Raw genomic sequence first — 25,951 nt, 5'->3', positions numbered from 1 at the left:
ATGCTGCCACCACCATGTTTGACAGTGGGGATGATGTGTTCAGGGTGATGAGCTGTGTTGCTTTTACGCCAAACATAACGTTTTGCATTGTTGCCAAAAAGTTCAATTTTGGTTTCATCTGACCAGAGCACCTTCTTCCACATGTTTGGTGTGTCTCCCAGGTGGCTTGTGGCAAACTTTAAACGACACTTTTTATGGATATCTTTAAGAAATGGCTTTCTTCTTGCCACTCTTCCATAAAGGCCAGATTTGTGCAATATACGACTGATTGTTGTCCTATGGACAGAGTCTCCCACCTCAGCTGTAGATCTCTGCAGTTCATCTAGAGTGATCATGGGCCTCTTGGCTGCATCTCTGATCAGTCTTCTCCTTGTATGAGCTGAAAGTTTAGAGGGACGGCCAGGTCTTGGTAGATTTGCAGGGGTCTGATACTCCTTCCATTTCAATAGTATCGCTTGCACAGTGCTCCTTGGGATGTTTAAAGCTTGGGAAATCTTTTTGTATCCAAATCCGGCTTTAAACTTCTTCACAACAATATCTCGGACCTGCCTGGTGTGTTCCTTGTTCTTCATGATGCTCTCTGCGCTTTTAACAGACCTCTGAGACTATCACATTGCAGGTGCATTTATACAGAGACTTGATTACACACAGGTGATTGTATTTATCATCATTAGTCATTTAGGTCAACATTGGATCATTCAGAGATCCTCACTGAACTTCTGGAGAGAGTTTGCTGCACTGAAAGTAAAGGGGCTGAATAATTTTGCACGCCCAATTTTTCAGTTTTTGATTTGTTAAAAAAGTTTGAAATATCCAATAAATGTCGTTCCACTTCATGATTGTGTCCCACTTGTTGATTCTTCACAAAAAAATACAGTTTTATATCTTTATGTTTGAAGCCTGAAATGTGGCAAAAGGTCACAAAGTTCAAGGGGGCCGAATACTTTCGCAAGGCACTGTATATTATCTTATTATGGTAAGTCTACCTACTGTCTAGGTCAAATATGCTGTTTTTAAAATAATTAAAATGTTTACTACAAATGTCGCCCTTCACTCATGAGCCTCGTGAGTGAAAAATCACCATTAGTCTGTTAAAAAAGGACTACATTGAATACAAGGTTGAAGATCTGGGGAAGGGAATACAGCAGATGAAGTGTCTTCACCTGATAAAGTCATGTTAGGATATGTCAGTTATCCAGTGAGAGATTTGTGCCAAACTCACCAAGGTGTTTCAGATGCCAAGCTTATGGTCATGTTGCAGCAGTGTGTAGTAGGGAGATACCGAGATGTGAGATGTGTGCAGAAGGGCATGGGACAAAGGCATGTGTAAAGACAGGTTGAGGTTGCCAGTGTCAGAGTAGAACAGAAGTTTTCGTACGCTGAGGCAGTGGAGAGAGTAGAGGATGATGGGTCGGGTCAAGGGTGAGTAGTAGGCCCAGGCCAAAACAGTGTGATATGAATTTGTACTTCAGTAAGGTTGGCTTCTTAGCATTCATTGCCATGGTCATCAACTGTACCGCAGAAATGGAACGTAAATCACGTAAAATAAATGTTGTGGTGGCAGCTGCAGAGAATTAGTTGGGTGTACAAGGTTTTACTGCTGAAGAGGTACAATATGTGTTAAACGAAATAGTAGGATCAGTTAGGGTCAAAAGTAGTGGAATGGAGTTGTGGTTTTTAATTTTCATGAAAAACTGGTACAGTGCATTCGGAAAGAATTCAGACCCCTTGACCTTTTCCACATTTTGTTATCTTGCAGCTTTATTCTAAAATTGATTAAATACAAACAAAATACCACATAATGACAAAGCAAAAACAGGTTTTTAGACATTTTAGCAAATGTATTAAAAATAAAAAACAGAAATACCTTACTTAAATTACTATTTTTTTTATTTTTACTAGGCAAGTCAGTTAAGAACAAATTCTTATTTTCAATGACAGCATGGGAACAGTGGGTTAACTGCCTGTTCAGGGGCAGAACGACAGATTTGTAACTTGTCAGCTCGGGGATTTGAACTTGCAACCTTTCAGTTACTAGTCCAACGCTCTAACCACTAGGCTACCCTGCCGCCCTTCAGACCCTTTGCTATGAGACTCGAAATTCAGCTCAGGCACATCCTGTTCCCATTGATTTTTCTTGATATGTTTCTACAACTTGATTGAACTCCACCACAGTTAACAGTGCATGTCAGAGCAAAAACCAAGCCATGAGGTTGAAGGAATTGTCCGTAGAGCTCCGAGACAGGTTTGTGTCGAGGTATAGATCTGGGGAAGGGTACCAAAAAAGGTCTGCAGCATTGAAGGTCCCAAAGAACACAGTGAAATGAAAGAAGTTTGGAACCACCAAAACTCTTCCTAGAGCTGGTCGCCCGGCCAAACTGAGCAATCGGGGGAGAAGGGCCTAGGCCTGCACCTAAAGACTCTCAGACCATGAGAAACATTATTCTCTGGTCTGATGAAACCAAGATTGAACTCTTTGGCCTGAATGCCAAGCGTCACGTCTAGAGAAAACCTGGCACCATCCCTATGGTGAAGCATGCTGGTGCATGCTGGTGGCAGTATCATGCTGTGGGTATGTTTTTCAGTGGCAGGGACTGGGAGACTAGTCAGGATCGAGGGAAAGATGAATGGAGCAAAGTACAGAGAGATTCTTGATGAAAACCTGCTCCAGAGAGCTCAGGAGAAAAGACTGGGATGAAAGTTCACCTTCCAACAAGACAACGACCCCAAGCACACAGCCAAGACAATGCAGGAGTGGCTTCGGGACAAGTATCTGAATGTACTTGACTGACCCACCCAGAGCCCGGACTGGTGTAGAGGTCCTGGATGGCAGGCAGCTTAGCCCCAGTGATGTACTGGGCAGTACGCACTACCCTCTGTGGTGCATCGCGGTCAGAGGCCGAGCAATTGCCATACCAGGCAGTGATGCTCTCGATGGTGCAGCTGTAGGACCTTTTGAGGATATTTTTAGTTTCCTGAGGGGGAATAGGCTTCGTCGTGCCCTCTTCACGACTGTCTTGGTGTGTTTGGACCATTCTAGTTTGTTGTTGATGTGGACACCAAGGAACTTGAAGCTCTCAACCTGCTCCACTACAGCCCCATCGATGAGAATGGGGACGTGCTCAGTACTCCTTTTCCTGTAGTCCACAATAATCTCCTTAGTCTTGGTTACGTTGAGGGATAGGTTGTTATTCTGGCACCACCCCGCCAGGTCTCTGACTTCCTCCCTATAGGCTGTCTCGTTGTTGTTGGTGATCAGGCCTACCACTGTTGAGTGGTCTGCAAACTTAATGATGGTGTTGGAGTCATGCCTGTCCATCCAGTCGTGGGTGAACAGGGAGTACAGGAGCGAACTGAGCACACACCCCTGGGGAGCTCCAGGGTTGAGGATCAGCGTGGCAGATGTGTTGCTACCTACCCTCACCACCCGGGGGCGGCCCATCAGGAATTCCAGGATCCAGTTGCAGTGTTTAGTCACAGGATCCTTAGCTTAGTGATGAGCTTTGAGGGTACCATGGTGTTGAACGCTGAGATGTAGTCAATGAATAGCATTCTCACATAAGTGTTCCTTTTGTCCAGGTGGGAAAGGGCAGTGTGGAGTGCAATTGAGATTTCATCATCTGTGGATCTGTTTGGGCGGTATGCAAATTGGAGGGGGTCTAGGGTTTCTGGGATAATGGTGTTGATGTGAGCCATTACCAACCTTTCAACAAGATTCTCTGGTCTGATGAAACCAAGATTGAATTCTTTGGCCTGAATGCCAAGCGTCACATCCGGAGGAAACCTGGCACCATCCCGACACTGAAGCATTGTGGTGGCAGTATCATGCTGTGGGGATGTTTTTCCAGCGGCAGGGACTGCGAGACTAGTCAGGATCAAGTGAAAAATGAACGGAGCATAACCTATTTGGGAGGGGGCAGCATTTTCACGTTCGGTTGAAAAGCGTGCCCAGAGTAAACCTCCTGCTACTCAGGTCCAGAAGCTAATATATGCATATTAGTAGTAGTATTGGATAGAAAACACTCCGGAGTTTCTAAAACTGTTTGAATGATGTCTGTGAGTATAACAGAACTCTTATGGCAGGCAAAAACCTGAGAAAAATCCAACCAGGAAGTGGGAAATCTTAGATTTGTAGTTTTTCAACTCATTGCCTATCGAATATACAGTGTCTACGGAGTCATATTTCACTTCCTAAGGCTTCCACTAGATGTCAATAGTCTTTAGAACGTTGTTTGAGGCTTCTACAGTGAAGTGAGGGTGAATGAGAGCTGATTGAGTCAGGGGTCTGCCATAGTGATAGTGGTATGAGCTGATCACGCGCGCACAAGTGAGAACGACCTGCGTTCAATTGTAATTCTAAAGACAAAGGAATTCTCTGGTTGGAACATTATTGAAGATTTATGTTAAAAACATCCTAAAGTTTGATTCTATACTTTGTTTGACATGTTTCTAGTCCCTGCCGCTGAAAAACATCCCCACAGCATGATACTGCAACCATCATGCTTCAGCGTAGGGATGGTGCCAGGTTTCCTCCAGACATGATGCTTGGCATTCAGGTAAAATAATTAAATCTTGGTTTCATCAGACCAGAGAATCTTCTTTCTCATGGTCTGAGAGTCCTTTAGGTGCCTTTTGACCTTTTACTGAGGAGTGGCTTCCATCTGGCCAATCTACCATAAAGGCCTGATTGGTGGAGTGCTGCAGAGATGGTTGTCCTTCTGGAAGTTTCTCCCATCTCCACAAAGGAACTCTGGAGCTCTGTCAGTGGCAATCGGGTTCTTGGTCACCTCCCTGACCAAGGCCCTTCTCACCCGATTGCTCAGTTTGGCCAGGCAACCAGCTCTAGGAAGAGTTTTGTTGGTTCCAAACTTCTTCCATTTATGAATGATGGAGGACACTGTGTTTTTGGGGAGCTTCAATGCTGCAGACATTTTTTGGTACCCTTCCCCAGATCTGTGCCTTGACTTAATCCTGTCTGGGAGCTCTACAGACAATTTCTTCGACCTCATCGCTTGGTTTCTCCTCTGACTTGCACTGTCAACTGTGGGACCTTATATAGACAGGTGTGTGTCTTTCCCTATCATGTCCAATCAATTGAATTTACCACAGGTGGACTCCAATCAAGTTGTTGAAACATCTCAATGATGATCAATGGAAACAGGATGCACCTGAGCTCGATTTCGGGTCTCATAACAAAGGGTCTGAATACTTATGTAACTAATGTATTTCTGTTTTCGCTGTTGTCATTACGGGGTATTGTGTGTAGATTGATGAGGAATTTATTTTACTTGGTCTATTTAAGAATAAGGCTGTAACATAACAAAATGTGGAAAAGGTCAAGGGGTCTGAATACTTTCCGAATGCACTAGGATGTACACTAGGCTGTAGCGTTGTGCTATAACCAGTGTAATGTGTCATGCTAACGTCACTATGACTTGATGGCCCATAGTGCACCAATATGTCATGCAAATGAGACACTGTTTACTTGACTGGCCACGCTGGGTATTCATTCAGTTGTTCTGGTGGTAGTAATCAGTGCTGTATACAGGCAGACAATCTGCTGAACAGGCAAGCATAGCTAACTATAGAGAGCAATAGTAATGGTTTCTTTTGCAGGCACTAACTCCACCATGGTTCGTCGGACAAAGCCTGTGAGGAAAATAAATGGCGTTTTTGTAGGGTTTTTGGATAAACGGCGATGCAATAATTATTTTGCTGGTAATCGACCAAAATAGAGCTTACCAGCTTGTAGTCCTAAAACCCGGATATAAGTTACCTCTGGTTCATGCAGCCATCCTCATTGGAAAAATGAATGTGGAGAGAATAGGGGTTTGGAATAAATACTGAAAATAAGGTCTGTGGTAATCACAGGCTTGGAAGATCTTATTCGTTTTGTTCTGCTGTCACTAGCCGGCATCACCCGGTACCCTGCACCTTAAAGACTGCTGACCTATGTACAAAGTCATTGAACACTGGTCACTTTAATAATGTTTACATACTGTTTCACCCACTTCATATGTACAGTGCCTTGCGAAAGTATTCGGCCCCCTTGAACTTTGCGACCTTTTGCCACATTTCAGGCTTCAAACATAAAGATATAAAACTGTATTTTTTTGTGAAGAATCAACAACAAGTGGGACACAATCTTGAAGTGGAACAACATTTATTGGATATTTCAAACTTTTTTAACAAATCAAAAACTGAAAAATTGGGCGTGCAAAATTATTCAGCCCCTTTACTTTCAGTGCAGCAAACTCTCTCCAGAAGTTCAGTGAGGATCTCTGAATGATCCAATGTTGACCTAAATGACTAATGATGATAAATACAATCACCTGTGTGTAATCAAGTCTCCGTATAAATGCACCTGCACTGTGATAGTCTCAGAGGTCCGTTAAAAGCGCAGAGAGCATCATGAAGAACAAGGAACACACCAGGCAGGTCCGAGATACTGTTGTGAAGAAGTTTAAAGCCGGATTTGGATACAAAAATATTTCCCAAGCTTTAAACATCCCAAGGAGCACTTTGCAAGCGATAATATTGAAATGGAAGGAGTATCAGACCACTGCAAATCTACCAAGACCTGGCCGTCCCTCTAAACTTTCAGCTCATACAAGGAGAAGACTGATCAGAGATGCAGCCAAGAGGCCAATGATCACTCTGGATGAACTGCAGAGATCTACAGCTGAGGTGGGAGACTCTGTCCATAGGATGATCTGTTGGAGCTAGGAGCATTTCACTACACCTGCAAAATATGTATTTGTCATCAATAGAGTTTGATTATGTGCTTTATCACGTGATGCTGCCTTCGAATCCTGTCCCAAATGGATGTAACCTAACTGTAAGAGTTCTACTTCTAAGGTAGGTGCCTTTGGAGGTCGGTAGGCAGCAGCCTTTGGATTGGTTAAATAATAACAGTAGGCTACACCGACGTTAGTTTCAATTCATACAAAGTGTCAAAGCGATTGCCCAGCACGGGGTGCAAACTCTTGATGCTCAGAGCCAAAGTGTACTGCCCAGATCACTATGGCAGTTTACAATGCTCTAGCAAGCTGTGAGAATACTTGATGATACTTGATGGTTGGTTGGCAGAGTCATCCCCAAACTACAGCCCCCTAGGTACGGTACTGCATTGTATAGCCTACGAACAAACATCGCTTCCAGCTGCCTCCTGACAGCCATTTTAAATATTCAATATTCATTCAAATCCTCCTGCTGCAGGACTATTTTCCTCCTGTGATGAAATGGGGCATATTAAGATCTGACATCTGTGACTAGCAGGTAGCCTAGTGGTTCAAGCATTGGGCCAGTAACCGACAGGTTGCTGGATCGAATCCCCTGAGCAAGGTAGTTAACCCACTGCTCCCCGGGCGCCGTGGATGTCGATTAAGGCCGCTCCCTGCACCTCTCTGATTCAGAGGGGTTGGGTTACATGCGGAAGACACATTTCAGTTGAATGCTGACTAGGTATCCCCCCCTTTCCCTTATTTGTCCAGCCTCCCTCATTCCTCACTCTAAGTAGAGTAAAACTAAATGTACTTTAGATTAACATTTATTGTTTTAATACAATTATTCTTACATTGCATTAGCAACACCACCAATTAAATGCATAGACTCATGTGTATGCACCAGAACAGTACATTTCATAACAGGAATAGAGAGCATATAAGTCTGTCCTTGTAGATGTGTACAAGCACATTCGCAATGTCAATGTGTCCCAAACCACACAGAACTCTCTCCTTTTCCCCTGTTTTGAGTAGTGGGGTCATAGCGGGCCAGTGCTTTATGGTTTGTGTATTTTGGGATCAGAGGAAAATGGCTTCCCTGAATAAATAATCACCATTTGCGAGCCATCACCATCGGCAGCACACACAGGGAGATGAGAACTGCATCGCCCAAGATATATTACCCACAATGCTTTTCAACAAGGCAACTAATTAGAAGAAGAAAGGTCAAGTAAAAGCAGAGTGTGATTAGAGAGAAAGAGAGAGAGAGAGTGTGGAAAAAGAGAGCGGAAAAAATTTCACATACATAGTCCCTTTTGGACCGATGCCAAAAAGGCTTTTTTCTGCCACTAGAACTGCTAGTAGCTTGTAAACGGTGGCTTCAATATTTAATGAAATGCTTATGTTGCAGCACCTGGACATATCCGCTCAGCCGCCCAACAGGGCGCTCCCAGGAGGGTCATTAACGCAGCCATTTTCAGAGAGGGCAGATCCCAGGCCTGGGTGCCAACCATGATGCCTGTCTTCTGGAATCTATGCTCACTAAAACAGCAGGGGAGGGGGATGCACTGCTGCTGGGACCAGCGCCTGAGAAGGTGTGTGTGTGAGAGAGAGGGTGAAGAGGAGAGAGTAGTAGAACACGGTGGTGTAGTGTGGGGCCAGTGTATTCCCAGTGAGTGCAGTAGGTGGGTAGTATAGCCTAGGGCTTCTCTCCTGGCATCTAAACACCACAGTGGTCCTGCAGGGGGACATTGAGCACTCGGTGAAAACAGACTGAAGTATGCTTTCCTGTCAACACAAAAACCCTTACAGTATGTGTGACGTTGCCTCGGCTGCAACCTGTCATGTAAACTGTACAAACACTAACACACACGCACACACGTAAACACACTCTTTTGGGATCAGCAATGAAACATGGGAGATCATAGAGACGCTTGCACTCATGAGTCCTTCACACACAGACTCAGACACACACACACACACACACACACGTGCCCTTTTCCCTAGGATGGACTGGCTGGGGATAATGCTGCTTTCATGCATTCTTCTACCTCCCAGCCGCCTGACTGTCCGGCACTGCCCTGGCGCACACACACACACACACACACACACACACACACACACACACACACACACACACACACACACACACACACACACACACACACACACACACACATCCCTGGGTAAGTGAAGTCCCATCCTAATGGAGTTTAATTACTCACACCACATCCATCACAGCTCCAGTAGGAGCCCACAGTATTTTATCACCACTTTTAGGGGTTATTAGTACAAATACACTGTCACACTGCATTACCAGAGGAGCGCTTTAGGTGCCATCTCTCCTGAACATTCATTAAAATCTCTATCAATATCTATCAGCGCCCGCTCTCCCTTCGCACTCTCTCTCGCTCCCATTACAGAAGGCCGGGCAACTCTTCCCCATCGCCCCGGCCGGCTGCCGACACTCTGCATACCTCGAAAAGTTTTCACTTCATCTATCGCCCCTCTCTTCCTCTGTTCCGCCCATCGCCGGGCGATTGATGGAGGCTGGCAAGGACACCGGTGGCAGGGGCTTTAAGAGACCGCGTCCTGAGAAACATGGATCAGATGACTACTTTTAGGGGAAGCAGAGCACATTATTCATTCTGCACCATTACCAACTGGACAAAGGTGAGGGGATTAAGAAAGACTAAGCTTTTGCAAAGTTTCGGAAGAAAGGGACCGTTTGCAGTTCTGGAGAATGATCTAAGTTGGGCATCCATCACATAGTATCAGACACCAATTCACAGTACATTACAGTATCAGAACTGACATTCTGACAGAGTCTAATGGATCATTATGGTTAAGGCCTTTGGACAATGTTGGCCGTGTAGCTACTGCCCATATCTGAATGAATGGTTGTACCCTAATAGCATTCATCAGATAGACAGAGAAGTTAAAAAAGCCTGACACCTCTAAGTGGCAGCTGTTGTGTTCGGGTGGTGGGTTGATGCCTCTAAATGTTATTTCCAGGTAAATGCACACAGCTTGGGGCCCTAAGTGGAACAATTAGCATCCTTACATGTCTGTTTAGGTATAGGACACAAACACCTGGTGCTGTTACCATGTGGATGTTCCCTTATCATCTCCCTATAGGAAATAGTATCCCCCTTCCAGCTCCTATTCTCTGTTCAAGTCTGTGCCACTCTCAACTCTCTGGGTCATCAGCTTGAGTGAGTTCCCTCACGTTAGAGACGAGAAAACTAAGACTCCAACTTGTCTTAAAGTTCACCACCCCCCCCCGGTTCAGTCCCCCCCTGACCAGGTGCCTGTTTACTCAACTTTAATTATTTTGTATTTTTTTCCGGCCACGAAATAAAAATCTATAAGCGGATTCCCCAAGCTCTCATTATCCTGTTGAACATATTTTATAGTGAAATAAAACGGCAGTATAAAGAACGCTGGAATTTGAACCCTGCTGCTCAGGCGAAGCTAAGGTCAGGGAAATTAATTTTACTGACTGTTGAGGAGGGAAGACGAAGGCAAATAAAAAGAAAGAGGGATCGAGAGAGAAATATTGCAAACTCAATCAAAATCATGTAACTTGAACCTCTTTTTTTCAACTGCGAGTACAGTGTTTCACCTTATTGTATTTCATATAATTCAAATACTCATCACTACACTAAATTTACTTTATTTAATTTGCTGTTCATACATTATTGAGATCTAAATCCATACACTGAGTGTACAAAACATTAGGAACATCTTTCTAATTGAGTTGCATCCCCTTTTGCCATCAGAACAGCCTCAATTCGTTGGGGCATGGACTCTACAAGGTGTCAAAGGCCTTCAACAGGGATCCTGGCACATGTTGACTCCAATGCTTCCCACAGTTGTGTCAAGTTGGCAGGCAGTGGATCTCTACTCCGAATTGCACGTTCCATCTCATCCCACACATGCTCAATTGGATTGTGATCTGGTGACTGGGCAAGACACTGTAGTAAGCTGAATTCACTGTCATGTTTGTGGAACCATTCCTGGACAATCCTGGCCTTATGCTGAAAAAAAATCAATTTGCAGATGGATACACTGCTGCCATGAAGGGATGCACCTGATTGGCAGTGATGTTCAAATATCCTGTGGCATTCAAACGTTCCACAACTTTAATCAAGGGGCCCAATGTGTGCCATGAAAAACACGCCCAGCACCATCACCACCAGCCTGCGATGTTGACACGCAGCATGATGGATGCATATACTCATTTGGTTTTCTCCATACTCTAGTCGTCCCATCAGCGTGAAACAGCAGGAACCGGGATTCATCAGACCAGGCAATGTTTTTCCAATTCTCCAGTGTCCAGTGTTTTCGTTCCTTGGAACTCTGTAAGGTCATCAGCTGCCACACCCCATTCATGTCAAAGTACGACGAGTTGCGCATTCCTTTATGTGTCTTTGGGCACCAATGTTGTACTGGACTGTCAGTTGACCAACTGTAGCCCGTCTGTTGCTCTGCACAATTCTTGTCAGCCTCCTTCGTCCCCTTTCGTCAATTACCCATTTTTGACCACTGGCCTGCCGTTGGGTGGTGGAACATTATTGATACACATGGGAAACTGTTGAGTGTGAAAAACCCAGCATCATTGTAGTTCTTGACACACTCAAACCGGTGCGCCTGGCACCTACCACCATACTCAGTTCAAAGGCACTTAAAAATGTTGTCTTGCCCATTGACCCTATGAATAGTACACATACACAATCCATGTCTCAATTGTCTGAATGCTTAAAAATCCTTCTTTAACGTGTCTCCTCCCCTTCATCTACACTGATTGAAGTGGATTGTGACATCAATAAGAAATCATAGCTTTCACCTGGATTTACCTGGTCAGTCTACACACATTGCTACACTTGCTATCCAAAATAGTTTAAATAAGTCTACACATTTCTGGTAGAAATAGCACAAATGTTGTGCTGTGCTAGTGTGTGTGTGTGTATCAGTGTGTGTGTATCAGTGTGTGTGTGTGTGTATCAGTGTGTGTGCGTGTGTTTACACATCTCCTCAGGTAGTGTCAAGCAGTTGGACTGCTTCTAAGCTGAGGATTCTGGATGTGAAAAAGACATGCGATGAGAGGAAGAGGAGGAGAGAGGAAGAGGAGAGAACCTCTGGCCGCCTGCCACTCATCTGGGCACCTTCCTAAGCAGGGCAGAAAATAAAACACGCTGGGAAAGAATTAAATAAAAGAGAGGAAGAAAAATGATTTCTTATAAATAGCAGGGCTCGCCAGAAGGCAGAGGAAATGAGAGCAGCGAGCTCTGGAAAGGAGCTTGAGCTTGACACGGGGCTTAAAATTGAGAGGGGGCGGAAAGAGGGACCTACTGTGCGAAAATGTCTCCAACCAAAGCGCAGATTAGTGTTCCAGCCTTCTCCACTGCCAAGATCCGCCAGAACAACTAATCACCTTCCAAATGTTTTCTCTTCTTCTCCTTCCCTTCTTTCTCCCCTTCTCTTTAAAGTATCATTTCCCCCTCACCATCTGTATGCCGAAAATGAAGCATAGGATGTTCTGCCAGGGCCGGTCAGACACATCAGACTATCTGGGTGCAGTGAGGTGCTGCTGCTGCTGTGTGTGTTAGTCACTGACTATGTCTGTCTGTCTGTGTGTATGCTTTGTTAGAAAGCAACGGGACTGCAACTACAAAGGAATCTATATAGAGGTGTAGCAGATAAATTATCTCCCTCTGTCCCTTCATCCCTCATTTTATGATGACCTTTCATTCTCTTTCCTTCCATTTTGCCATCCATCTCCCTCTATCCCTTTCTCACGATCTATTCCTCCTGAAAGGATTGCGGCGGCGACGAGAGATCCTGCAGAAACCACATAAACAAGTCAAAGTGATCACATAAAGATCATTGGGTGGATCAGGAAGACAGGAGCGATTAAGCCTTCGTTCTCCCGGGTCGTGGAAGAGCGTTCCGGAATGCTGGGAGTAAAAGAGCCACTTCATAAACAGATGCCTGGCGTATGATTTGACTGGGGGAGTGTGAATACATTTCAGCTATAAATACTCCCGTCTCTGTATAGGTGCAAGCATACGTAATTAGACACTGCAACAGAAAACCTACTTGTGTTCTTCTCTGTCTGCATATTTTGTCCACAAATAATGTACTACAAAGGCAGATCGTGCCTGTATATTCATTTACAAAATAACAGTTTGCTGATAAGACTGAGGCATGTGATAATCAATTAGCTAAATGTTAGACAAAAAAAACAAGCTGCTTTTTGGGCGTTTGGTGTTTGAGAAGAAACAAAATGTCTACTTCAGCAAAACTCTCTTGTCTCTGAATATGAATTCCACATTAGCCCAGATAAGACCAAAGACAAAAGAGGGAAACAGGAGATATATTTGTAATGAGTTAGTTTCGAGGGTTGTTCGGCAGTACAAGGGGTTTGTTTTACAGAATGGAAACAGGGTGTCTAAATGCAACTGCTATTGCTGTTTCTAAACAGACATTGGTGAAAATGAGCTTGCCACATAAATTTGTCAGAAATCTATTGACAGTCAGAAAAAATGTAAATAAAAATGTTATGACATTGAAGCCGAAAACAGTAAATGGATAGACTTGGAAATCCTGTGTGCAATCTATTGTTGTGTGCAATCTATTTTTTCAATACAGTAGAGTAAATTGTTACATATGACTTGAGCACAGCTTGACAAGAGAGATGAATGTTTTTAGTTCCACCTTGGTGATCCCAGAGAGCGTGCATTGACCGACAAATCAAATGATCCCTGAATACTTGCAAATGTCTCACAAATATGCAAGTCATTTACTGTTAAATTCCATAACAGGAAAGTCTAATTGTACAGCATGTACAACTTAATTGAATTGTTCTACAATTACTGTACTGTAATGCATTTCTTGTGGTACCAGTATTAGTTTTTGTCTGGGCTAATACAGCAGTTATCTATCTATTAGTTTGTAATTAGGAGCACTACCTATTAACAGTATTAGTAATACTACTGAGAAGATATATTATAACTTACTCCTTCCCACTTATACCTTTTAATAGTAATAATATGAAAAAGAAGAATCTAATACTGAGCATGTAGTCTGATGTTTTCTCTAGTCGGGACAACCCTGTGGTTTTTAAAATGCCATACCACTACTGTACAATATCTCCTTCTCTCTCGAACTACGTCCCCTTGCCAGGGCACCTTGCCCTCTGCTGGCCAGATATTGAACTACCACTGACCCTGCCACTGTATTTTCCAGCAGGCTGCCCCTGACAGGGAACAAAGGCAGAACACTGTGCCAAAGAGGGCTATCATTCTCCACTCAGGGACATGGGTTGAGGGAGGACAGGAGTGCAGGGTAAGGGGCTTCGTGGTATAGAGGGTAGCAGTGGAGCTGAAGATTGTGGTCTCTTCAGCAGAATGGACTGGGGATACTACTTGACTGGGACAACTATGGGGGCGTGTTGATGTACACCCATAAAACTACTGTAAAAGCATTCAATAGCAATCAAAACGCAACTGTACGAATCAAAGATCACTTCAACTGGACAGCTTTAATCTGAATGTGGGGTGTTTTGTAAATGCATCATTTTTAGAGATGACTTGGAGATTTCTCAAATGTTCCATTAACAAAGCTTCCATTAACAACAATGGTAAAGATAATGATACAAATCTTAAATATAAATATAATTAAAAGATAACTCAAACTCAGACTAGAATAGTAATAAAAGTAAAGTAATATAAGAGGGTTTGTTTAACATCTAGACGTCCTTGGCTGAGGCCCAGAAAAGGGCAGCTGAGACGGTTTCAGGAGGAAGAGACTGGCACATTTAATTTTCCCCTTGTTTTGATTTGGCTTCCACGCCAAGGCAAGGTCTTTCATAATGGCACCTTGACTGTGAAGAACTTCATCCCAAGCCTCGCTGTCTTTACCATGTGACAAGGTGCTGCTTTGTAGCCAGGAGAGTGGAAGGCGCTTTGAACTGCAGACTGACAGCGCGAGGGAAGCCGTTCCAAGCGTAAATGTAAATTATTGTTACTTACGCGTTTAACCCGACACATACAATCTCATTCAGGACCCAGAACAGGAATTCTGACATCATGTTGCCCTCTTTTGGTCGGCATGTGCAACTGCAACTCTCTCCTCACTGCAACATGCTCCTTATCTCAACATTCAAGATTAAACTAGATGCCCAGAAACAAATATTAAGTAAGTGACAAATATTGCTGAAAATGTAAATTGTACAAAAAAGTTAAACTTTCAATTCTTGAAGAATCTGATAATACAACAACAAATTATATCATTTTGGTTCAACTGAAAAGGGACCATTAACACAAACAATGAGAAGCAGTCATACCAGTCACAGGAACGAAATAATGAATGTATTAACCTTGCTGTGGAAACACCTGCTAATATTTCCACATGTCTATTTATCTCCTTGTGCTTGAGGACAGACTAGGTGTTAATGGACTGACAAGCAGCAATGACCCCATCCGGTAAACAATACACTACACAGTCAGACCAGCCTAATTCTGGTCTGAGATCAGCAACAATTCACCAGCAGCAGTCACATTAGGAGACGGTTACCAAGGTGATCAAAGAAATCTCAGTCATCTAAGCTACGGCACTACAGAGACCGCATGCCCTCTTTCAGCAGCAATGCCAGCCTCACCAGGAACCGTTTCAAAGAAATACACCACTTTAGATAACAAACACTGTAGAAATTCCCAATTTCCTCCAGCTCTCTCTCTCTTTCTCTCTCTCCACTTTCCTACCCCCTCCCACCCGCTCTCCACACCACTTTCCCAACTCACCTCTCTCTCTCCTTTCCTCCAGCAGATCTCTCCGTCCAGGTCTCAGCTTCACTCCTTCACTCACTCTCCAGCTCCTCTACATCTTCTGCAAAGAGAAAACATAAACCCGTACTTTAAGTCTCCCTGTATCCTTTCACACTGTCTTTACACATGTCTGTTTGCCGTCCCTGTTTCCTTCCTTGTCTTCCCCAGAGAGGAGAAGTAGAGAGGTGGGCAGTTTGTTTGGTAATCTCACCCAACTGCAGATCTGAATAAAGATGGTCTTCAAATTCCATTACATGTCAGATAGTCTGCTGCAGTGGAAGGATTATAAATGTGATTTAACCTGTGAAGGCACAATAGTGAGAAAGAGGAATGAAGACAAATCTTGTTTGGTGACAAGGTTTCCTTGTTGAGTATTCCAGTGCCTCTGAAATGCTAAGATAATTTTCTGGCTGGTGCAATTCAACATACTAACACTGAATCGAAGTGAGTGGCAGAGATTGCCAATAGACAAATTTGCAATTCATTTAGTCCAGGTGCATCATAAGCTGAATCAATAAGCCTCTCTCAGCATATCATTATTGGCAGAAGTATTATAATGACTTATGTTATAACCTTTTTCTTAATATGAGGGTAATATGATATGTAATTCAACCCCTATTGAAGAGAGGGAAAATAAGATCATCATAAATGCATTTTTTTTTTTTTATCAATTCCAAGTGGATATTCCGATATCGCCCCACCACTGCCCTGTGGTTTTCTCATGCATATCAACCAATCATTTTCTGCATTCATCTGGAAAAATATATAAATATATCAACATATTTCACAGTGCCCCTGTCCAAGGAAAACAATATGGATTTGTATTTCTTTGCAAACAATTTTAATAAAAAGCTATTGATCAGCGATCGAGTGGCTAGCCCGTGGGCTGGGTACACAGACCCCAGTGAGTCTGGATCATTATGTCCTCAACTGCTGGGCTCATTCACACAGATTTGGTCAATAATGGTCTGGCACGCTTCAGGCTCCATTACCGCAAAGACTCCACACTATTCTCAGCTCTGACTGAGGGCCCTGTTCATTTAAAACTGCCAGAGTATGACTTCCTAGGTAGCACAGAAATAAACATAGCTTTTATGCAACAAGAGAGCATGTTCTGATTGTTGAGTTTCATTTTGTTTCAATGATAATATGATTTACAATGAAACATACCTGGCATTATGAATGCATTTCTTACATTGGATTAACGGGATTCACTGTTTATCATTTTTTTGACTGAACAGGGCCCTTGTCTCAGGCCCCAAAAAATGAGTTAAAGAGGTGACTACATAGAGCCACAACTTTTCACTAGTCTCTCCGGTCTATGGAAATACCTCAGCATACCACAGAGACAAAAGCCAATCAATCCACAAAACAGACACACAAGGTAAACTGAATGTGCATCCCTATTCTGAAAGAATGGCCTCCGATTTAATATATCCTAGACTGTGCACGCTATTGGATGGTGTGCACACACACAAACACAAACCCGTGCGCACACACACACAGACACACAGACACACACACACAGAGTCAGACAAACACACACAGACGTTTGAGTACGTATCAAAGCCCTGGCGCACCGAGACAGTTTTAATTATCAGGTACCGTCCTTATGCTATGATTTGAATTTTTAGCAAAATGTGGTAATGATATTCCAAAAGCCTGCTGGCAATTCCAGCTCTTTCTCTCTCGCCTTTTATTTTCTTTCCATGAGAATGTGAATACTTCAGTTTATAGGCTTATTTAACGGCAAGTCACTATGTTAAATCTTTATTCTAGTGAACATATCTTTCGCTGGAGAAATGGCAATAAAGGTTTGGAGGGGGATCAATTCAGAATGTATTAGTCTGCACTACAGAGGCCGCCTTTAATAATAAAAGAATTGATCCATTAAAGTGAACCTTAGTCTGTGCCAAAATAGGCGAGGTTAGTCCACTCTTCACTCTTTACTCGTGCCTATAAGGCCTATGTGGAGAATCCCTATATTTTACCGAGAGACAGAATTAATGACAGCTTATTGGAAATGAAGAACACTCATTACTTCACTGAAATATACTATAGTCCGTATCTTTCCATGGATAATTTTAAGTTGATGTTTAAGAAAGAGAAAAACAAAGGGATAGCATGCAGAACTAACTTAAAAATAAATGAATGTTCTGTTTTAAGTACATCTAAAAAGACATCTCTCACCAGTGCAGCTATTTACAAGACATTAGGAAAATGAAGTTGGAAATAACATATTTGATTGATGTGTTAGCCGACACTGTATAGTTCATATTTATATAATGGCTTTGTGATTATTTTGCTATATAGTATTTAAAAAGACAAAAGAACACTTCCAAGCTTCTTTCCTTAGTCAGTAGTGCTACTGAAGATAAGTGGATACATACTATAACACTACTGTATCACTGGGCATGGAAAACCTACCGTAGCCTACTGGTTAGATGACTGTAATCAACAGTATGGGGTGAAGGATACATCACAATAACACTCCACAGTGTGTATAACAAGCACACTTCACTAATCAAGTGGACTTTCTACATCCACACCCTGCGTTTTCTCACCTTATCACATGGGAACCTCTTGATTATTAAATTGTCTTGATATGATTAGATATTACACTGAACAAAAATATAAATGCAACAATTTAAAGATTTTGAGTTACAGTTCATATAAGGAAATCAGTCAATTGAAATTAATTCATTCGGCCCTAATCTACAGATTTCACACAATTGGGAATACAGATATGCATCTGTTGGACACAGAAACGTAAAAGAAAAGAGTTGGGGCATGGATCAGAAAACCAGTCAGTATCTGGTGTGACCACCATTTACATCATGCAGTGTGACACATTTCCTTCGCATAGAGTTGATCAGGCTGTTGATTGTGGCCTGTAGAATGTTGTCCAGCTCCTCTTTAATGGCTGTGGAAGTTGCTGGATATTGGCGGGAATTGGAACAGGCTGTCATACAAGGCGATCCAGAGCATCCCAAACGTGCTCAATGGGTGGCATGTCTGGTGAGTATGAGGGACATTTTCAGTTTCCAGGAATTGTGTACAGATCCTTGCGAGACGGGGACGTGTCTTATCATGCTGAAACATGAGGTGATGGTGGCGGATGAATGGCACAACAATGGGCCTCGGGATCTCGCCACAGTATCTCTGTGCATTTAAATGCCATTGATAAAATGCAATTATGTTCATTGTTCGTAGCTTATTCCTGCCAATACCATAACCCCATTATCATCATGGGGCACTCCGTTCACAATTTTGACATCAGCAAACTGCTTGTTCACATGTCACACTGTCTGTCATCTACCCAATACAGTTGAAACCAGGATTCATCCATGAAGAGCACACTTCTCCAGCGTATCAGTGGCCATCGAAGGTGATCATTTGCCCACTGAATTCGGTTACCACACCAAACTGCAGTCAGGTCAAGACCCTGGTGAGGACGACAAGCACGCAGATGAGCTTCCCTGAGACGGTTTTTGACAGTTTGAGAATAAATTATTTGGTTGTGCAAACTCACAGTTTGGTCTCAGACGATCCCGCAGGTGAAGAAATCCGATGTGGAGGTCCTGGGCTAGCGAGGTTGCATGTAGTCTGCGGTTGTGAGGCTGGTTAGACGTACTGCCAAATTCTCTAAAATGACGTTGGAGGCTGCTTATGGTAGAGAAATTAACATTAAACTCTCTGCCAACAGCTCTGGTGGACATTCCTGTAGTCAGCAAGTCAATTGCAGGCTTCCTCAAAACCTGAAACATCTATGGCATTGTTTTGTGTGACAAAAAAAACTGCAAAGAGTGGCCTTTTATTATCCCCAGCACAAGGTGTACCTGTGTAATGATCATGCCGTTTAATTTTCTGGATATTCCACACCTGTCAGGTGGATGGACTATCTTGGCAAAGGAGAAATGCTCACTAACAGGGATGTAAACAGAGACATAAGCTTATTTTCTCTTCAATGTTTTTGTAATTGTACCCCCTTTTCTCCCCAATTTCGATCTTGTCTCATCGCTGCAACTCCCCAATGGGCTCGGGAGAGGCAAAGGTTGAGTCATGCTTCTTCCAAAACATGACCCGCCAAGCTTCACTTCATAACACCTTGACACCCGCTCGCTTATCCCTGAAGTCGTTTAGCCCCCCACAAGTGCCTTAGACCGCTGCGCCACTCAGGAGGCCAGAAATAAGCTTTTTGAAATGCTTTCATGAAGGGCAGGCTTGAATTGTGAGGATGACCACACAATTTATTTTCATAATAAGACAGTTCTATTGGTTTTCTACACAAAGTTGCAAAGGAAATGTTGATCTATTTAATAAACACAAGAGACCAGCTAAATGGATTTTAAAAAGTGTTGTGGTATATCAGCAACAGTGTTATCTAGTAGTCAAAACCTGGTACTTTCACACTAATTGATGGTAAATAATGAAAGCAACATCAATGACAAATGTATCTGAACAGGGGGAAAAAAACATCACCATATTAACAGGGAATACATGACAAAGAATGAAGAAGCAATACTCCAAGCCACAGCTTCATACTACTTGTCAAACAGAGAACTAATACTGTTCACTGGTTGTTGGGGTGGGATTGGCATGGGATATGAGAGGTACGTGGGTGGCTTTCGAATAAGTTTTTGATTCCTCAAGTCTTACTCATTGGTAGGAAAACGTTTGTTGGGCACTATATTCATTGAATAGTATCTGAATCCTATAAATTAAAATGGCCAATTTGGGTGCAATCAATTTCTCTGAGATAAAATAAAACAATTTTAACAAAATAATGTTTCAGGAACTCTAATTTTACCTGTCTCTAACTACAGAAACAATTTCAGAACAATCTGAGATGCTGGGTGTCGATATCCTCCTTTATTGTGCTTTCTGAGGTGGAAAGACCCCCCTACTGTTATTTAGGTAGGTTCCCTGCTGCAACTCAACACTGGTGATATCGATCTGTTCCTAAGCCTCCGCCAGGCTCCTAGGGATAACCCCCTCCCAGACAGACAGACCTCCCTAGCCCACAAGACATTCAGGGAGTAAAGTCAATTATACACAACCTGCTTGGTCTCCCCGTGGGGGAAAGGAACCCACACTTTCTAATCCGATCAATTCATGTCAGACAGCTGGCTGGATTCAGCCCTATCTCTGAGCCCTGTAATCCAGGCTAAGACTCACTCTGCGCCGCTCCAACTCAGATCACCACACATCCGTGATACAGCAAATTAGAGTAAACACACCCACACTAACAGATATATATATATATATATATATATATATATATATATATATATATATATATATATGTGTGTGTGTGCATAGTCAAACAAACACACAAACAAAACCATAAATCTACTCAGTTCCTAAACTTCATGGTGAATGCCACGATACAGGCTAGAACAAACAACAGAAAAAGCATGAAACCACATGAAAAGTATTTATACTTATTTATCAAGAAGCTTGCCAGGTAAGAACTTAAACAGCAGTTTTAAAAACGGCCATGTCATTTGATGTCAGATAATCAGAGCTCATATTATAGTCTTTGGCAGCCCTCCTTCCTGCAGCACATTACATCTGACTCTTTGGCTCAGAGTTGGGTCCTGAGAGCAGTTTAGTGCTACTCAACACATTTCTCAGACTGTTGCCCAGTCCTGTCAGTGCTCACAGTGAATCAAGAGGTTTGAAGATGAAGATGGAGCTGCAGTGTATAGCAGCCGTCTTAAAAGCTCCTGAACAATTTTGCTATTTTTCGTGGAGTTTTAACGCTGATCTAATAAAAATGTGTACATAATGCGTCCGCCATCATGTCCTATGCCTGAAAACAGCTTCTGGACATCAGAACAGTGATCATGAACCTCAATTTGGATGAACATGTCTACCTCAACAAGTTGGCAGCTCTGGAGATTCTGCTTAATACAGACCAGACCCTATTCCCTGGGACTCTAAAGAGGAAGAGAGAGTGAAAAAAAGAGGCAGGCGAGGCGGCATCCTGACGAGACTACGTCGACAAACACCGCCATTGGATTCTGTTCTGTTGGCGAAGGTGCAGTCACTGGAGAACAAACTGGATGAGCTCTGTTCAAGACTGTCCTATCAACGAACCTGAAAAACTGTGATATTCGAGAACATGAATATACATCTCGCTGGTTTTTCTACGCATTGTCAACACCAGACGGCAGCCTTGGGTAAGACGAAGGGAGAATGGGTGTGTCTCTTTGTTAACAGCAGCTGGTGCGCAATCTTTATTGTTAACGAAGTCTCAAGTTTTTGCTCGACTGAGTTGAAATACCAGTCATGATAAGCTGCAGACCATACTATTTGGCAAGATAGTTTTCTGTCTATTTACCACCACAAACCGATGCTGGCTCTAAGACCGAACTCAATGAGATATAACCAAACAAGAAAATGCACATTCAGGTGCAGCGTTTCTCGTGGCCGATGATTTTAATGCAGGAAAACTGACATCTGTTTTACCTTTATTTTACCAGCATGTGACCTGTGCAACAAGGCAACAACATTTTAGATCACCTTTACTCCACCCACAGAAACACATACAAGGCCCTCCCTCACCCTCCTGTTGGCAAATCAGACCATAACTTTATCCTCCTGCTTCCTACTTCCTGCAAGCAAAAACTCAAAACAGGAAGTACCAGTGGAACACTCAATACAGAAATAGTCTGATTAAGCAGATGCTAAACTGCAGGATGGTTTTGCTAGCACAGACTCGCAAAAAATCTGGGATCGTCACCAAAGTGACTGTATGTACATACCCCAACCAAAGGCCATGGATTACAGGCAACACCCTCACTGAGCTGAAGTCTAGAGCTGCTGCTTTCAAGAAGCGGGACACTAATATGAATGCTTATAAGAAATCCCACTACGACCTCTGATGAGCCATCAAACAGGCAAAACGTCAATACCAGGACTAAGACTAAGATTGAATCCTACTATGCCAGCTCTGACACTCGGCAGATGAAGCAGGGCTTGCAAACTATTACGCATTGCAAAGGAAAACCCAGCTGTAAGTTGCCCACCGACGCAAGCCTACGAGAGGAGAGAAATGTTTTTTTCACATTTTGTTACATTATAGCTTTATTCTAAAATTGATTACATATTTTTTTTATTCATCATCTACACACAATACCCCATAATGACAAAGCGAAAACAGGTTGTTCAAAAATTTTGCTAATTTATGCTAAATAAAAACAGAATAACAATATTTACGTTCGTATTCAGAATCTTTGCTATGAGAATCGAAATTTAGCTCAGGTGCATCCTGTTTCCATTGATCATCCTTGAGATGTTTCCACAACTTGATTGGAGTCCACCTGTGGTAAATTCAATTGATTGGACATGATAGGGAAAGGCACACACCTGTCTACATAAGGTCCCACAGTTGACAGTGCATATCAGAGCAAAAAACAAGCCTTGAGGTTGAAGGAATTGTCCGTAGAGCTCTGAGACAGGATTGTCTAAAGGCACAGATCTGGGAAAGGGTACATAGAAATGTTTGCAGTATTAAAGGTCCCCACGAGTACAGTGGCCTCTGTCATTCTTAAATGGAAGAAGTTTGGAACCACCAAGACTCTTCCTAGAGCTGGCCGCCCAACCAAACTGAGCAATCGGGGGAGAAGGGCCTTGGTCTGGGAGGTGACCAAGAACCCCATGGTCACTGACAGAGCTCCAGAGTTCCTCTGTGGAGATGGGAGAAACTTCCAGAAGTACCACCATGTCTGCAGCACTCCAGCAATCAGGCCTTTATGGTAGAGTGGCCAGACGGAAGCCACTCCTTAGTAAAAGGCACATGACAGCACGATTGGAATTTGCCAAAAGGCACTTAAAGGACTCTCAGACCATGAGAAACATGATTCTCTGGTCTGATGAAACCAAGATTGAAGACTTTGGCCTGAATGCCAAACATCACGTCTGGAGAAAACCTAGCGCCATCCCTTCGATGAAGCATGGTGGTGGCAGCATCATGCTGTGGGGATTTTTTTCAGAGGCAGGTGCTGGGAGACTAGTCAGGATCGAGGGAAAGATGAACAGAGAAAAGTACAGAGAAATCCTTGATGAAAACCTGCTCTAGAGCACTCAGACTGGGGGAAAGGTTCACCTTTCAACCAGACAATAACCCTAAGCACACAGCCAAGACAACGCAGGAGTGGCTTTGGGACAAGTATCTGAATGTCCTTGAGTGGTGCAGCCAGAGCCCGGACTTGAACCCGATCAAACATCTCTAGAGAGACCTGAAAATAGCTGTGCAGTGATGCTCCCCATCCAACCTGACAGAGCTTGAGCATATCTGCAGAGAGGAATGGGAGAAACTCCCCAATTGGTCCTTCTGTGGCTCAGTTGGTAGAGCATGGCGCTTGTAACGCCAGGGTAGTGGGTTCGATTCCCGGGACCACCCATACGTAGAATGTATGCACACATGACTGTAAGTCGCTTTGGATAAAAGCGTCAGCTAAATGGCATATATATATATATATACAGGTGTGCCAAGCTTGTAGCATCATAGCCAAAAAAGACTTGAGGCTGTAATCATTGTCAAAGATGCTTCAGCAAAGTACTGAGTAAAGGGTCTGAGTACTTATATAACTGTGATATTTCCGTTTTTATTTTATACAAAAATATATATAAATATTTGTAATGATGGGGTATTATGTGTAGAGTGATGAGGATAAACAACAATTTAATCAATTTCAGAATACGGCTGTAATGTAACAACGTGGAAAAAGTCAAAGGGTCTGAATACCTTCCGAATACACTGTTTATGCAGTGCTTGAATTGTGCAGGAGCTATCCAGAGCGCCATACCGGCATTTCAAATGTTTGGGTAATTGCGTACCAGCTCCTCTATAAAACAAAGTAGCCTATCATCGTCCCAGATTCACGCATAAGGCAAAAAAATGTTAATCAATGCAGAATGAAGGCGGGATCTGCATTGAATAGCAATGGTGAGTGGGCATTCGTTTCCTGATTCCGCTTTGTTCAAATTTATTTGCCGCTACTCTGTAAATCTGTGCGTGACAGTAGGCTGTTCGAGATTGTGCAGATTGAAAATACACCAACCTGAATGCGCTTGATGCGCCGTTCCAAATGGTCAAATTAGGGTTTGTAAGATCATGAAAAGTAATGTAATTCATGAAGCCACGCTTTTAAATATGACCAATCACTTATAAATATACATATCAACCATTATCGGAAAGACCCTTCTTTGTGTGTTGCATGCCAGTAGGCCGTTGCCCGAGGAGAGAGCGCGCGACAAATCAGCAGCATGTATAAAATAATGACAGACTAACTAGATAGCCAATTCAAAACATACCATTTAGCAGTTATCTCGCTAGTTAACTATAGCTAACTAAGCATTAATATCGTCGTCGTCACCGCCACTAAATCTTGCCTAAATAAATCTGCACCGTTGGAAAACTGGGATTCCCGTCTATTAAACAGTAGCAATGTATTTGTTGCAACGTTAAAATATAACTTGCTGTGCATGGATGTCCCCTGAAACATGTTTATTTGCACCTTATACTATCACGACTCCGGATATGAACCAAATGCAGACACGGGAGGCGGGTAGTACCAGTTCTCAGATGGTTTATTAGAAACACGGGGCAGGCAAAGAGCAGATTGAGGGCAGACAGAGAGAGGTTTGTGATCAGGTCAGAGTCAGGCAGGTCCAGGCCAGCAGGCAGGCTCTGTGTCAGGGCAGGCAGAGAGAGGTTTGTGATCAGGTCAGAGTCAGGCAGGTCCAGGCCAGCAGGCAGGCTCTGGGTCAGGGCAGGCAGAGAGAGGTTTGTGATCAGGTCAGAGTCAGGCAGGTCCAGGCTCTGGGTCAGGGCAGGCAGAGAGAGGTTTGTGATCAGGTCAGAGTCAGGCAGGTCCAGGCCAGCAGGCAGGCTCGGGTCAGGGCAGACAGAGAGAGGTTTGTGATCAGGTCAGAGTCAGGCAGGTCCAGGCCGGCAGCAGGCAGGCTCTGGGTCAGGGCAGGCAGAGAGAGGTTTGTGATCAGGTCAGAGTCAGGCAGGTCCAGGCCAGCAGGCAGGCTCTGGGTCAGGGCAGGCAGAGAGAGGTTTGTGATCAGGTCAGAGTCAGGCAGGTCCAGGCCAGCAGGCAGGCTCTCAGGTCAGGCAGCAGGCAGGCTCTGGGCAGCAGAGAGGTTTGTGATCAGGTCAGAGTCAGGCAGGTCCAGGCCAGCAGGCAGGCTCTGGGTCAGGGCAGGCAGAGAGAGGTTTGTGATCAGGTCAGAGTCAGGCAGGTCCAGGCCAGCAGGCAGGCTCTGGGTCAGGGCAGGCAGAGAGAGGTTTGTGATCAGGTCAGAGTCAGGCAGGTCCAGGCCAGCAGGCAGGCTCTGGGTCAGGGCAGGCAGAGAGAGGTTTGTGATCAGGTCAGAGTC

The 25,951-nt window shown here is 43.5% G+C and overlaps 1 long non-coding RNA gene across 1 annotated transcript; it reads left to right on the top strand.

Annotated features, from left to right (window-relative positions):
• Positions 1 to 22,304: 22,304 nt before the first annotated feature.
• On the top strand, positions 22,305 to 25,456 carry LOC127916509 (uncharacterized). Its single transcript, XR_008095088.1, has 3 exons — positions 22,305 to 25,232; positions 25,305 to 25,376; positions 25,437 to 25,456. It is a non-coding gene; the product is annotated as an uncharacterized LOC127916509 (long non-coding RNA).
• Positions 25,457 to 25,951: the final 495 nt, after the last annotated feature.

The sequence above is a fragment of the Oncorhynchus keta genome, chromosome 36 (assembly GCF_023373465.1).
Source record: "Oncorhynchus keta strain PuntledgeMale-10-30-2019 chromosome 36, Oket_V2, whole genome shotgun sequence".
Classification (NCBI taxonomy): Eukaryota; Metazoa; Chordata; class Actinopteri; order Salmoniformes; family Salmonidae; genus Oncorhynchus; species Oncorhynchus keta.
This window is presented reverse-complemented; position numbering and strand designations above follow the sequence as displayed.